Source organism: Pempheris klunzingeri, chromosome 23 (genome assembly GCF_042242105.1).
Source record: "Pempheris klunzingeri isolate RE-2024b chromosome 23, fPemKlu1.hap1, whole genome shotgun sequence".
Classification (NCBI taxonomy): Eukaryota; Metazoa; Chordata; class Actinopteri; order Acropomatiformes; family Pempheridae; genus Pempheris; species Pempheris klunzingeri.
Window position 1 is genome coordinate 11,880,273 of NC_092034.1, and position 15,351 is coordinate 11,895,623.

At 41.4% G+C, this 15,351-nt stretch overlaps 1 protein-coding gene across 1 annotated transcript in view; it reads right to left on the bottom strand.

Moving 5' to 3' along the window:
- The window catches only part of LOC139222527 (pyruvate carboxylase, mitochondrial-like), a 274,531-nt gene that overhangs the window by 204,273 nt on the left and 54,907 nt on the right, over positions 1 to 15,351 (bottom strand). The window lies entirely within an intron of this gene.

Below are 15,351 nucleotides of genomic sequence, written 5' to 3' on the forward strand. Positions count from 1 at the left end.
GACTGTGAGGGAAACAAAACACAGAAACTAACAGTAAATAGGCAAAGAGATAACTCAATTCAGCCTTGCTACAGATAAGTCGAGATAATTTTGCTGTGTGTGTGCCCAGTATTTGTATGACGATGTTTCTGCTCTGACAAATTAAACTGAATTCACTAAAGTAAAGAGGAGGAGGAAAGACGACACATGAAAGATACAGACCAGGGCAATGTAGAAGAAAAAGAATAAAGAGCGAGGAAAGAGGAGGATGGGCACAAGGGGAGAAACATGAAAAATTGGTAAGAGAGATGTCGGCTTAACATGGAAACTCCTTTTAAAGCTATTTTCAAAAGAACAAAGCACTCTCATTTTCATGACCCAGGGTAGCACTGAAGGAAACCAATTAAACACAAGTCAAGTTCATTTGTAAAGCCCTTGTAACAACAATGGTCCGCAATTACACATTTGTAATTGCAAAATGCAAAGCCATCAATCTGAAATATGGACAAAATGTTTCTGTAAATACTGAATGTGTGCCTTTCTGTGGAGGAACTGGTCCAAAAGATAGGATATATATACATATATATATTCTTTTTATTTTTATCATTCTGAACAAATCACAAGAAAATACCATGAACAACTATTCCCAATCCTGGTTGTGGCCCCATTGGGTCCGACTGCTGGGGACTATTTTCTTTTGTGGATTAATGCACATCAGTTATTCTAGGGAGTATTTCATCGCAGGAGGACAGTGTACATGGGATTGACTCTGAAAAAACTGCAGCATCGTAATGAAGTAACAAGTCAGCCTGTACAATAGCATGGCTCACTGTTGTGTTCAAATACTGTTGATTCTACTAACAAGCATTGCTTGTTAGGATCAATCCATCATTAGCTTTGGGCTTTACTGGGATTTACCAAGAATAACTAAACCTAAAATATCCCCAGCCATATCACATGTAATACATTGTTGACCTCCACTTCTACAGATGATTTCTCAGTAATTCTGCACAAGTATTTGCAGACAGAGGGATGTATGCTTCATCGAAACATGCTTGCACACACACTGATGCATTCAGGGACTTGTGCAAATGATTACTTACACATGTAGACAAACTATTATGCTGTACACAAGCAGAGGCTCATCAAATAGACACACACAAACAATCTACAGCTATACTCACTGTGGGAAGTTTCATTTACAGGTTTTAGACAAATGAACCATGCAACATAACTGTAGGAGTGTGCCACAGCAGGGAGAGAGTCACTGGGTCTTCCTCTCCATATACCAAACCCCAGCAGGAAACCATCCTAATTAAACCCAAAGCTCTAAGCAGACTGTAGTTGTGTCTTTGATGTATGAATGTATATGTGTACTTGGGGTTATCACTTGAGAAGTCTCTCTCTCAACCCAGGCAGGAAGATAGAGAGGCACATGAGAATTTATGAGCAAGCCGTTTTAAATAAAATGATCTTCTCGACAGGGTTCCCAGCGTGATACACCAATAGGTAAGCATGCTGCGTGCAAGACAGCCCAGCAAAGCAGCAAAGCTTCCTTTTACGTCTAGCTGGGAGGGATTTCATCTGTCATTTCACCACATTATATTCAACTCACAGCTCTCTCACTAACAGGCTCCTGAATCATTTGAATGCAAGCAGTGGCGCCTGGTATCCAGTCTGCAAGCTGGTGTGTGGGGAGTGACAATAATATTGACAAACATGACCCGCGCTTCACACAGACAACGCTCCAGCACCTTTTTGCAGGCTTCGGTGGATCGACTGTACAGTATGTCATGCAAAGTGGATTGGTGCTCGACAAATCCCTTGTGGATCATGACTGCACAATCAAGTCAGAGATGAGACCGACGTCTTCATTAGTGAGTCTTCAGCCAGATCCAAGCAGCTTCTGCGCCTCTTTGGAGGCAGTCTTGACATTTGAGGCTAAGAAAAAAAAAAAAAAGCAGGAGACACTTCTGTTTTCAGCTTGGGAGAAGACTGATGTAACCCCCCCCCCACACACACACACACACACACACACTGTGTGCTATCCCCAAATGCATGTCTGTCCCAGGGCCTTACCCATGATCCACTACCTTTTGATGCTGAATCCTCTAGTTTTCATCAAGTCTTTGATACGACTTGGCTCAGAAGCTCCAAGCCTGCAGAAAAGGCTTAGGAGGAATCCAAAGGGGATTACTGGACGGAACGTATGGAAATTACAGTTTAATTTATCATTTAGGTCATGCTAATTCATGCAAATTAGGATTTCATTAATTCCAGCCTTGGGTTTAAATGGTGTTGCACTTGTAGGGGTGTGCAGTCCTGTCACACGTGAAGAGGAAAGTGTGGTGGCACAAGAGACAGACAGTAATTCATATAAAACCATAACAGAAAAGGTCACCACCATAGAAATACCCTCTATAACATTATTACTGCTGTCTACACATGGGGAGGGGCAAGACCAAAAAAACATGAGGAATGTGAGCTGATGTATTGAGCCATTGTTATGTTCCTCAGGTGCAATATGGAACTTGACACTGCAGGTGATTAATCCTTTGAAAAAGTTTTCATCAATAGTCCAATACTTCTTCTCACAGTCACACTTAGTCAAATCTGAACAAACAGACATGATATAAACACTCACTTTCCAGGCAGACCAGTACCTCTGATGTCCATCACAGATAGTTGAAACTGAAAACATATATTTTGACACAAATTCATGGCCCCTAAGCCTCTACTGTCGATGATCTGCTGCCTTACCAGGTTTCTGCAAAGCCCCCAAACAATTTTGTGTATGCAAGCTGAAATATCATCTTTCAGGACTTAAAGCGGGTGTGTGTAGGTTTATTACCAAATACCTGCAAAGCTAATTCCCCTCAGCTGTGTTTCCTGCTAAGTGCTAATTAGCAAATGTTAGCATGCTACGATGCTAAACTTAGATAATAACACATTAAAAGAACAAAGCAAAGATGTCCTAGCGCATATTAAATACCCCTCACATGCAAATTGGTGGCTTTCTGAGCAGCTTAACTTATTCTGAAAATTAACGCCTAACTACAGTGACTGAAGCAGTGACGGCCAACAGCCTTTAAATAAAGGGGAATTACAAAAACACAAACATTGTGTTTTAAGTTAAACCAGCTACATTGTTTTGTAGAGCTTTGTATTCTGCTCTTTCTTGCATCTCCTCATTGCTTCACTGCTAATGACTACCAACAATTATCTCCATTCATAAATGACAAATAATTATCGTTATCTGCTTATAATTGTACAGTCCAGTAAATGTCTAAAATGTCATTAAAAAGGCCTTCATGTTAGAAGACAGTCAAGTTCAGCCGCGTGCAGACAAAAACATTTCATACAACCAAAAACAATGACGGCTATGATTATAATCATGATAAGCATCCTTCCCATTATCATAAATAGCCTCAACACTCACGCTCTCTTCCCCTCACACACACACAAATTAGATTCTCCCCTGGTGTCAGGACAGACGCGCACGCACATACACATACACACACTGTTACATCCCTCATTCTTATTCATCTGCTTACTTCTCAATCACTCACTGTACGCTTCACTGCACAATTATAATCACCTTAAAATTATTTTATGACGTGCTCACAAAACCAAACAAAACTCCTCCGAGTGTATGCACACACGCACATACAGAATGCTTAGGTGTACACTGTAACACACACAAACAAGCTACACAAAATAACTGAATCTCAAAAGCTGGATTCAGTTGTATACTGCAGTGCTTACACATATGCACTCATCTGAATTTTGACACAAACATCAAAGCATATTGTAATGTAAAGGCTGATTTAGGTAATCACCATTTCACACACAATTTACTCAAACACACACATTTGCTATTATTCTAACTATTATTTAGCTTATTACAAAGCGTCCAGGCATGTCATCTATGCAGCTCAGCAGTATTTCCTTGTCACCCTGTGTGTGGCCAGGGGAGAAAGAGAGGACTGTTTATTGCTGTCTGCGTTTCCTCGTGGCGTTCAGGAAGACAGACAGGAAGATGGACAGGAGCACACAGGGAGGAGGAGGAGGAAGGAGGACGGTGGAATAACATATTCGGGCAAAAATAGATAGATATAAAGACCAAGGGAGAAGAGAGCAGGAGGAGAGGTTAAGAGAGGATAAGCAGAGGAAGAAAGTAATGAAAGAGGGAGGTGCAGGGACAGCACAATGAAAAAAAACGTCTTCACCAAGTGGAGGAAGAGAGGATGGTAGGAAGGAGGGAAAGGAGGGAGAGAGAGAAGCTGGTGGGCACTTTTACAAACAAGCGTGAAACTAAAATTTGCATGTTAATTGTAAACAAGTGCATAATGATACCGAGCTGACCTTTCCCTGAACATCTTTTCATATATTGCTGTGCCAAGAACCACGACCAAGCATGAGAGGGTCGGGAAAACTGGTGAGGGAGAGGAGGGATAATTGCTGATGTGGCAGCAACTCCTCCGACTCCCACGTTCAAAAGGAAAAAAAAAAAGGAAATCAAAGCGAGAGCGGAGTGCAGGGGATGCTGGCTGCTACATCCAACGTTCAACAAAGAGGGAACTAAAGGATGAAAGAAAGGAACAGAAAGAAAGATGGTGTGGAATAAAAGAAAGAGGCTCAATGACAAATTGAAGGATGGTGAAAAGGTGTATCAGGGAAAACTTTCTCACACTGAATTATATTAATTCAGAATCAAACATATCTAACCAATGCAGGCTGGTGTTTTATTCCTACAGCAGCTCTGGGTCACTCCACTCTTCTTTTAATTCACCTCATGTCCCTTCTCTCTCTCCATTTCCAGCCCTCGTTTGTCAGCCCCTCTGTCAATTAATGCGAGGCATCGTTTCTTTCTGCCTCTCTCACTCCCGCTCCCTCTGTCACTCTTTCGCAGCTTGATGAAGATGGAGGGTGGTCATTTAAGACTAATTAGCTAGCCTAAACAGACAAATAACCAGGTGCAGCACACACATTTTCTCTCAAGCGCTGGCATATCAATGCATGCGCACGCACACGTATCTGCGGAGTAAAGGAGCAAGAAAATGGGCGATGCACTCTCTCTCGAGCACACATACCGAAAGTGATAAAGCCCAATGCTAACTCGGTTCCTCTGGCACACAACAAAATTTATTCACAAACACTCTTCTCAAAATTGTCAAAATAATAGCAATAAAAGCAAGGGACTGTTCTGGTTTTCTGTTTCAGATACCATCACAACCTTGTCGCAGCACTTCTAAAAACACCACACTTCGTGGCAGCCTCTTCATCTGCTCATCTAGTTGCTGTATTTACAGCTAAATGCAATGAAGACATCTCTCTAAAGCACTGCCTCTCTCTCTCTCTCTCTCTCTTTCTCATTTCCAAACGGAAATATTACTTTGCGTGTTCTTCACTTGCCTCATACCAAGGATGTAATGATGGCATTTTTTTTCTTAAATAGAGAAGAAAATCCCTACTAAAGATGAAGTATTAGATAATATCAAGTCCAAATTTTATTCCTCACTTCACTGAACACTGCAGCAGATTTCAATGTGGGACAAAAATGATATACAACGCATCCAATGTGCTCAGTCTTCACTTCACTATGATGGATAATATGCAGTTCATTTAATAATATTAGCACTTCGCAATCAATATTGCACTGTTAAAGTGATCAATACTGACTGTCTATGCAAAGCCCTGAACTGGAAATGATTCAAATGTGACATTTAATCACATTCAACACAAGCATGCATGAACAGGTTTTATTGTCTGGACTTGAGGACTGTTTTATTGCTGCTGAGGTTTAAATGCAGATCCCAGTTAAGTCTGCCATTAGTCTGTCAATATACTGTGATATCTGCTATTGGATTTTTGTTTTAAAACGCGCATCGACCAGTCAGCCTGCGTCTTTATGATGGATTTGTTGCAGTTTGTTTAATGACCTTAGAGATTTTCTTCTCAATACTATGCTGACTGTCTACGGGAACACGTTATTTATTACCATGTTGCAGTGGAACAGGTTCTCTTGTCTTTTCTTGTGGGTTAAAAGCTGCTTCAGAAGCATTTCTTTTCCTGCCAAGAATGGAAACAAACTGACAAGAAAATGCTGAAATAAAGCTGCTGCACAAAATAGCACGGCTTCAATGCAGAATTTAGTTACTCGTCCTCAAAAGTGCTTGTCAGTCAAATTCAATTGCAGATATCAAATACTGGGTATGTTAGTAAATCATGTCTTGTCGCTCTCATTTGAAATATAATACATAAGTTGCCCACAGCCCATCATAGCTCAGCATGTGACTGGCATCCTATACCAGCAAACACTGTAAGATGTATACTGAGCTGTATTGAGTGTGTATTACAGGCACACTGCTTACGCTTGCTGGAAGATGTGGATTTTGATGTCAAATTATGAGCTAAATCCGTGCAAATAAAACTGAGGCACAATGACTGCAAAAGAGGCAGACAGAAAGCAGACTGATGAGATGCAGGTTCGGAGTATGACTCAAACAACACTTGCGTAAAAATATTGTTGGCAACACGTTGGGTGATACGGAAGTTCATTAGTTCAGTTTGCCAGGGCAGAGAAAAAAAGTTTTGTAGAACTTGGCTGTCAGCCAACCCGTATATCACTAGCTGTTGTCCTGAAGTGTCTGTCTCACTTTGTTTACTCAAACTAACATTGGCAATGTGAGTATTTTGGTGGCTTATATGTACATCACATCTATAGGCTGATATTGTAGGTGTGAGACATACATTGGCATATTCACTGTATGTAGTATACATATATCAAAAATGTGCCCCCCTTTGGAGAAATAAACATGTTAAATGCCCCAAAACCTCAACAGGACAATATGCTGATATTTGCATTACTCTCATGTCATCGTTCGAGTGTTGGGCAGTTTTACACTTAGATTGCTTTGTCATACCTCATTACACAGCATCAAGAAGACCTTAAAACGTGTTTTCAAAACATCTTTACCAATAATATTCTGAATTAAACAGCGGTTTTTCTGGAGCTGGTGATAGAAATGGAGCCATCTCGCTTGGTTCTCATCTCAGAGAACAGTAGTGGATTTGGCAGGATTTACGGATCAGGTCGCTAGCCTCGTCTTGGTAGTCACCAGCCTCGAAAGCTAAAGACAAGACAAGCTAGTAGCCTAGTACCCTGCACCATGCATAATCAAAACCATGACTGAAGTATTGAGATGAGATACCCCCCCCCCAAAAATCTGAGTCAGGATGCTGCCCTTGGCAAAATCATTGCATTGCAGTAGCCAGTTAGCTGGGAGCAGCTTTGCAGCAGCTGTTCACTGCGAGAAACAATGACACCACCTTTGAACTGTTAAGTGCTATTTGGCTGTTCACTGATGACCAAAACACTAGCAAGTGGACCTTGACTTGATGTTTTTTGTTGCACATGCTGTGCAAAAATTCTTAAAGAGAGGGTTTTTAAGATCATTTTAATAAGAAACCAAGGACCAGAAAATAAAAGTGCATCAATTTCAAAAAGTGCTTTCAGCTCCAAAACTGAAGCAGAGCTGCATCTGTGCAATACTGTATGTATTTATAACAATCAACACTCAACTTCTGATAAAAAAAACATCACCTGAAGGTCAATTTAGTTCGGAGGTCAGCATATAAAGCATTAAATTAAACCAGACTGCATTCAATAATGTGCAGTTGGTGAGCATTTTTGTATTCGTCAGTAGTCAGAATTCTGCACGGCTGCAGTAACCAGACAAGCTGCAGGAGCGTTCAGGGACTTTTTGTCCACACTGAGCCTAACAGTTGCTGCTTACTGCATTCACAAAAAGCTCCATAAATCAAACAGTTAGTCTATGGTAATAAAGGTGAGACATGGTTCAGGTTAGGTGTAAGACTAGAAATTGTTCGCTGAGATTTGAATTGATGGAGCATGATGGGGGGGGGGCGTGTTACTAAAGTTACTAAGTTCTAACTATTCAGATTTCCTGGAGGGGTCACATCTGAATGTTTGGACCTCCTCACGTGCACATTCAAAGATGGCCCCATGTTACAGGCCAAACACTTTCTCCCTGTGCTACTTCATCCAAATGGGCACACACAATCCCTCTCCCTCTTTTAAGCATAAATTCACACACGCGCACACACACACCCACAAACACAAACACACAGATGCACAGCACAGCACGAGCCTGGGGGTATAATTACATCACTTTAGGATCTAAAGGACTCTTGTCCACCAATCTAACAAAATGTGCAAAGCCCCTTGATGGCAACATGCGCGCTCACACACACAGTAGCTGAATTGCACGCTGCCACTTTGAAACACACACTCGACGCACAAAGGAAAGATCGGTTACATCTAAATTATGGACAAATTGAACCTTGAGAGAGGAGAAGTTCTAAGGCAGAGCTGGAGCTGAATGCAGAGGAGGTCTTCCCACAAACACAAAAAACACTCACACTTATGCCTTTCAGACAGACAAGAGTCTCATACACAAGCATCTCCCCCTCAGACACACAGGGTATGCCTCACAGACAAAATATATCTTACATGTATCTCACATTTTGTCTGTTGCATACACATTCAGCAGACGCATCAGGCAGAATTGCCTCTATTGTGCAGGAATTCCGTAATAGAGGAAGACAGATGAATAAGTACTCGTATCATGTTCCTGTGCAATGTTTTTCCTTTGTGCAACTGCGTGTCTTTGTCGAGGCCTGTGGACATGAAAATTTTGGAATACGGGGGTGTGCTTTTGTATGCTTCTGTGAATGAGCGTGTGTGTGTGTACGTGCGTGCGTGGGTGCATTCATTCTGATTATAGATTGTGGTGTTCCGCCTCCTCGCCATGACTTGTGCACGCACCCATTACCACCGCTGACAGAGAGAGAAGCAAAAGAAGAAGTGAAAAGTAAGAGGATGCCTTCTCAGTCAGAAAGATGCCACCTTGTCAAGCTACCAAAAAGCGAGAGATATGACATAACAATCAAAGCAATACCGAAGACGAGCAGCAGCAGAGGAGGAAGGAGCGCTATCAGTGGAGGGGGAGTGTGAGGAACACTGGCAGGGGAGAGGAAGAGGAGGAAAGGTGGGTGGACACATGGAAAAGAGAAAAATAAATGCCAAGATGATTTTGTGTGAAGTTTGCGGTGGTATGTTGGAGCAAAGTAAAAAAAAAAAAATTGCAGCACGCAATGCTGAAGAAATAATTGAAGCAGAGATCTTCATGGGTCAACGCAAACCCATGCGATGGTGTGAAAACACCCTCAGGTCCTGGTATTACAGACCAGACAAGGTCCAAATTTTATATTTTAACCAGACTGAGCAGTGATCAGCTGTATAGCCACAAGTTTCCATTCTGTCTGTCAATATGTCTGATCTGAAGAGACTGGCTATCAACTCAGATCAGCATAGGAGGAAAGTGTGTTGCAGTTTTACATATCGTCTACTGTACATACAGTACACTAGCTTTTATATTATACCTCCTCAGGTGGTATACAAGAAATCATATCTAACAATCTAATACTAAAGGAAATTAGACATTATAAAACTTGCACCATTAAAGGTCAAACTGCAACTTTTCCATGCTATTGCCAAATGAATTCTTTTGTTTTCAGAAGGTGTTCCTGGAGCTGCTACACTACCATTAAGATGTACTGCAGTGTGCAGCACATCAGCAGCACACTGGACAAAAGTTGTTTTTTTGCATCCATACTGACCGTTTTGAGTCTAGTATATTTTGCCACTTTTCAGTATAAACACACTACATACTCAAAATCTGTTTAGCTTTACTATTCAGTTTGGATTCTGGAGCTTGTTTTCTCAGGTGAGCTGTAAGGGGAATAAAAAAAACATATACTGACTTGTACTGTTACAGTTTTTGAGCAATGCTGCTCATTAATTGTTGAAGCATCATGGTGCAGCGAGTATTGGGGTTCTTTTCAATAGGGTCCAAAATTTTGGACTTCTACTTTGGAGGAAATTAGAAACAGTACAGCCATTATATACTGTAGTTTGTCGAATTGCAAAATGTGCTGCACATCTTGGCCAGAATAACCACATTTAAAGGATACTTGTAAAGAAAAAAAAAAAAGTTTGCATAGGTTATGTTTCGGTATAAAATGAAAATCTGAATGTATCAGACCCAAAAATCCACTATCTCTGTTTTCATTGTAATGGCGAATCCTCCCCTTGCTTCTGACAAAAGGCACTAATCAAAGCTAATACACCAAGGACTTTAACTTTATGGCAGCCTGCATAGCTGCCTTTGCAGATGTGATTTAAATACCTCAAAGTGAAATCAACTTGATTTCATTTCATCTTTCGTCTGTACAAATACATGAAGGACGGAGCAAGAGAGACAGACGGAGGTGGAGAGTGACAAGCCAGCAGGATAAGAGAGGGACAAGTTCATAAAGGGACAAAGAGAAGGTAAAGCGTGAGACAGAGTGGATGAGGCAAAGGTGAGGTAAAGGACAGAGAGGGGGAGAGATGAATGAATAGACAGATGTCAAGGAGGGGGTAAAAGAGGAGAAGAGAAGATGAATGTAAATGAGAGGAGAGAATGACAAAGATGAGATGGATGAGAGGGAGGAGAGAGGAATGAGACTGGAGGAGAGGGAGGGCCGGACAGGGGGAGAGAAGGAGTGATGGGAGTGACAGAGTGAGAGGTAGACACACAGGGGGAAAAACTGACAGGGCTGAAAGGGCGGGATGGCGGAGGGAAAGAGGGAGACGGTACAGGAGGCAATGGCGCAAGGAAGAAAGAGAGAAAGGGGGGGTGGAGAGATGGACAGGGGTGAGAGACGGACACGGTGAGTCAGCTGAGGACAGAGATGAAGGCGAGAGCCTGAGGGAGGATTGAAGGATGAGATAAATGGCTGGGAAGAAGAAGGGATGGATTATGGAGAGAGAAAAAGAGAGAGGGGACTTTGATACCTGAGCGTTACATTGACCCTCACCACAGACAGCATCCTATTAGTAACAGTTAGATCAAACTACATACCAAGCACACACACACACCACACCCACACACAGCAAAATCAAAATCAAAGTGAGTAAATCTGTCCCTGAGAGCATCTAGTTGAGAGGAAAACAAGGCTAGGAGCCCCTTTGCAGGTGGTACCAACATGCAATCTGTAGCTGGATTTCTGATTTGGATAATGACATCTGATTACAGCGATTTGCATTTCCACCTGGTGGAAAGGCTTCTGGTAACCTCAAGTCTGCCTGCACTGTCATCAGGTCTTGAAGAGGTGGGACAAAGTTGTTTTTTTTTTGCAAGTCACAAGCACAGCAAGTGTCAGGTCTGCACTAAAAAGTCCCAAGTCAGGTCCTAAAGTTTGTGTTTTCAGTCCTGCACAAGTCACCAAGTTATTGTCAGCGGGTGTGAATGAGATCAAACAGCCTACAGTCACACTAACGTCTCTGTGAGGATGTTGTGCTCATTGTCAAGAGCATAATAGCTGAACAACAATACAATGTTATTACTGATACTTAGCAGTCAAGGTGAGGTAAATATAAAAAAGGGTAGTGAACGCTGAGGTAGTGTTTGTCATGCTGACAGCCGTGATGACCCCGATGAAGGCCAGAAGACGAAACGCGTTAGTCTAACAATGACATTGTTCTATAAACTATGTTGCTGGAGTTTTGACCTATTCAGTGTTTGTCATGCTCAAAATGACAATGGGAAGATGCAGATGATTAGCAGGTATAACATTTAGCATGTTCACCACATTTTATTGTGTTAGTATGCAGACTAACCCTAAAGTAAAAAGGAGTAAAAAACAAACACACAACACAACAAATGTCAATCAAATAAAGCAGGACTAAGAAAATGAAACAGGAAGTGAAGAATTAAAAGCAAGTTGATGAAGAGCTGGAGAGGCTGGGTGGCTATTTGGAATCCAGTTAGACACTTTGTAAACTAATGATGGGCTTCCCAGCGTTGACAGCCAGTGGAGCTACACATACAAAAAAAAAATAAAAGTGAATCTTTGAACGTGCCACACAAGAAGATGGATGAAATAAAATGACAAAGACAGAGAGAGAAGGATAATAAATACGAAGAGGCCAAGGCTCACCTGCAACCAGGTTGGAAAAAGAGAAAGTTAAAAAAAATATCTAATGGGGAATGAGGGGAATGACTGATGAAAAAGGAATTAGGCAGGAGAGATGGAAGTGATGAAAGACTGTGGGGGGAGTTGGGGAATAAACGGCAAGTTTAAAGGGGAGTTTCACAACTCAAAATGAAAAATACCTCGCTGACAAGTCTATTAGCAACACAGTCGGCTTCAAACACCCGAAAACAAGAATGAATGTGCTCACACACTTCAGAGATTGGGAGTGCAGCTGAGTGAAGTGGAAAAAGGTGAGAGACTAATGGATGTAATGTTCAAATACAGTAAAACTCAACACAGTTCTCACGTTTGTCATTCACACTCAAATGTAATACTTGTTCCCTTGTAATGAGAACATTTCCTCTACTATTTAGATTGATGCACAGTGGGTTTCTGTTGGAATGGCTTGTTCTGTTTCCAGCCATCAGCTACTTGATGGCTGCCGCTGGTTAGAGCTAAACCTCAGCCTGAAATGAAAGCTGTGCAAATGAAAAATGTTGCTTGTGACAGCTGAAACTTTCAACATGGGCCGTTTCATGCAGAACGCTGCCCAGATTCAAGTAATTACTGCACTCCTGCCAATTCAAATGACCCCAATTGCCCAAAACGTCAAATTTCCTCGGTGATATGAGGTCCTCTCTGCAGGACAAAGAGGATATGACAAACTGGTGCAGGACTGGAGTGGGGAGGAGAGGATCTGTAATACATGAGAATGACTTTCTATCAACTTATTGTCTTGCTGATGGGAGCGGAGCACTGCAGAGTAAGCGTGCGGCTGATAGTGTGTCAATGGGAGCGTGTAAGCAGGTAAAGAAAAAACTGTCTCACAATGAAAGAAAAGCGAACATGGAGAAGGAGGAGATACAAAGAAGAACAAAAGGGAGGGTAGGTGGAGGTCGTTGTGGCACAAAGGCGGAATATAAAGACACTTCTACCCGTACACAAAGTGGAGTCTAATCTTTTTCCATTTCATTCAGTTCTCACAAATAATGCAGCATGACATCCTCAGTGAGTTGCAACTAGATGAAAATATTAGTATGATATTGCCCGAGTTCTTCAGTGTCCCTCATCCTCAACTTTAGCCCTGTTTCATTTTTAAATGTATTAGATATGACATTGCATTCAATGCTTGTATTACAAAAGGAAGGCAATTCCGGACACTTTACCATGTAGTTTAATATCCCACCTTTTTCCTGCACTACAACACGTGAATTATGATGAAAAACAACTGAAATGTCTTAAAAGATGAAACCCTTATGTCTAAAGTGTATTATTATTAATATAATATCTATTGCACTATTGCTCCTGTTGCTCCAGAGCAACAGGAGCACACTAGAAAGTTAGCACCAAGCTGCTAACTAGCCAGGAACTGGATCCTCCAGCCTGTAACCACAGCAAGGACACAGAACCAAACCCTTTTCTTGCTGGAGAAAAGGGTTTGGTTCAAGCTGACAACAAGCAGCTCACCTCAAGGACACTTCTTCTCCCCTTTAAGGACTGGTAACAAACTCTAACTGGGCGTAATTAGCATAGCATTACTGCATACATGGTTTACCCCTGTTAATGTATTGACTTGCTTTAATGTTCATTGAGTTTGATTGTTGTGATGTGTTGTAGTTACTGTGCAGTCATTAAGTTTAGTTGATGTTAGCTGTCTCCTTTAATGTTGTACAAGGGTGAACACTGCCAACTTCTACACTGTCAAGAACTCCAAAATCCTTCAGCTAGCTATCAATGTGGTAATTTTGGTAGTAATTATTAAATTAATTATAAAACATAATTCCAAATTGATAGTTTAGTATTTTTATGAGACTAAATCAATTAAAACAGCTATCTTTTCCTGGTTTTTCGAGGTGGTGCCCCAATCGAGGTGGACTTTATTCAAAGTTCCATTCATTTTAATAATTAATAATTATCTTCGATAATTATTAATTATTTTTGATAGCCAAATTGAACTTTACTTGTTAAACCCCAACATAAACCATGCAGATGTTTAAAAAACATCTATGTGTGCCTACACAGTCCATGGAAGATGTCTAGTCAGCCAAACCAAGTGACCTGTGGGGGTGCACTGAGAGTGTCAAGGGACTTTAATGCACCAACAATTTAGTTGGTAACATGTTTCCTTAACTAAAGGAAGCAGGACATCAGGCATGTATTGAGCGGGTGAACGCAACACCGTTTGAACTGAAATTAAACGCAAGCGGATATCTTCACATAAATCAGAAACTCATGGAAAGCTACAGCCCTGCAAGGAAAAATAAATATGTACAAGGCTTGATCTAAATTACAACGCTCCCAAATTTGATGATCACAGGACTTCAGTGTTTACTGATGAGTTTTTTGGACTTACTCAGCTGATTTAGTTCACTGTGACGTAATGCAAATATAGCAAGTTCAACAAAGAGCTTTGGGTGAAAATTAGAAAGAAAAAAAAGACAGTAGAGATGAAAGAAACCAAACAAGAGCATACAGACGGCGAGAGAATACAGCTAACACAGTTCTCAGTCATGTTGGGTTGCCATAGGAAAATAATTTTGTTTCTAAGCAAAAATTCTCCCTGCCCACTATTTCCTGTATTGGTTGCACTGATGTGTTAGTCTGAGAGGTTAATTCATTAATTGAGCTAATTATGCAGGCAATCCCATATGAATTAGTGTAATTGCGCTTGTCTGTGTTTACACTTATTGAGTGCTCAACAGATTTATGGGTCTGGGTGTGACTGAGGGGCCTATATACCTGTACCCATGTGATCTTTTTTTTTTTTTGGTGTGTGTTTTGTGTGTGTATTAAGCACGAGTCCCATCTGTGTTGTTTCAGCCGCGTAAATCTCACAGGTCATCAGTGGAGCGGAATGCTATTTATATCTTTCATTATCCTCTCTCTTTTTCTCACCTCTCTCCTTCATTCCCATTGTCTCTCGCCCTCTCTGACCTCATCTTTCAGCTTCTCCCCTCACTGATTCCACCTGTTCTGGCGCTCATCTCTTTCCCAGCCTCTCTCCTGAACACGTCTCTTTGTACTCGTCAGCCTTCTGTCAACCCCCCCCCCCCTTTCTTCCACACCCTGTCCATTTCTCTGCATTTCTGTCTTTCTAATTTCTTTTTTTCCTTCGGTCTCACATACTTTAAAATAGCCTCAAGTCTTCTTGGCTTTGCATAGAACTCCTCTATAACTCTAACCTTCACTCCGTCTGCTTAAACAACTTTTCAGAGTGGGAACCATCCGATCTTGAAGCTGCACCCCTGTCTGTGGTGATAACACACA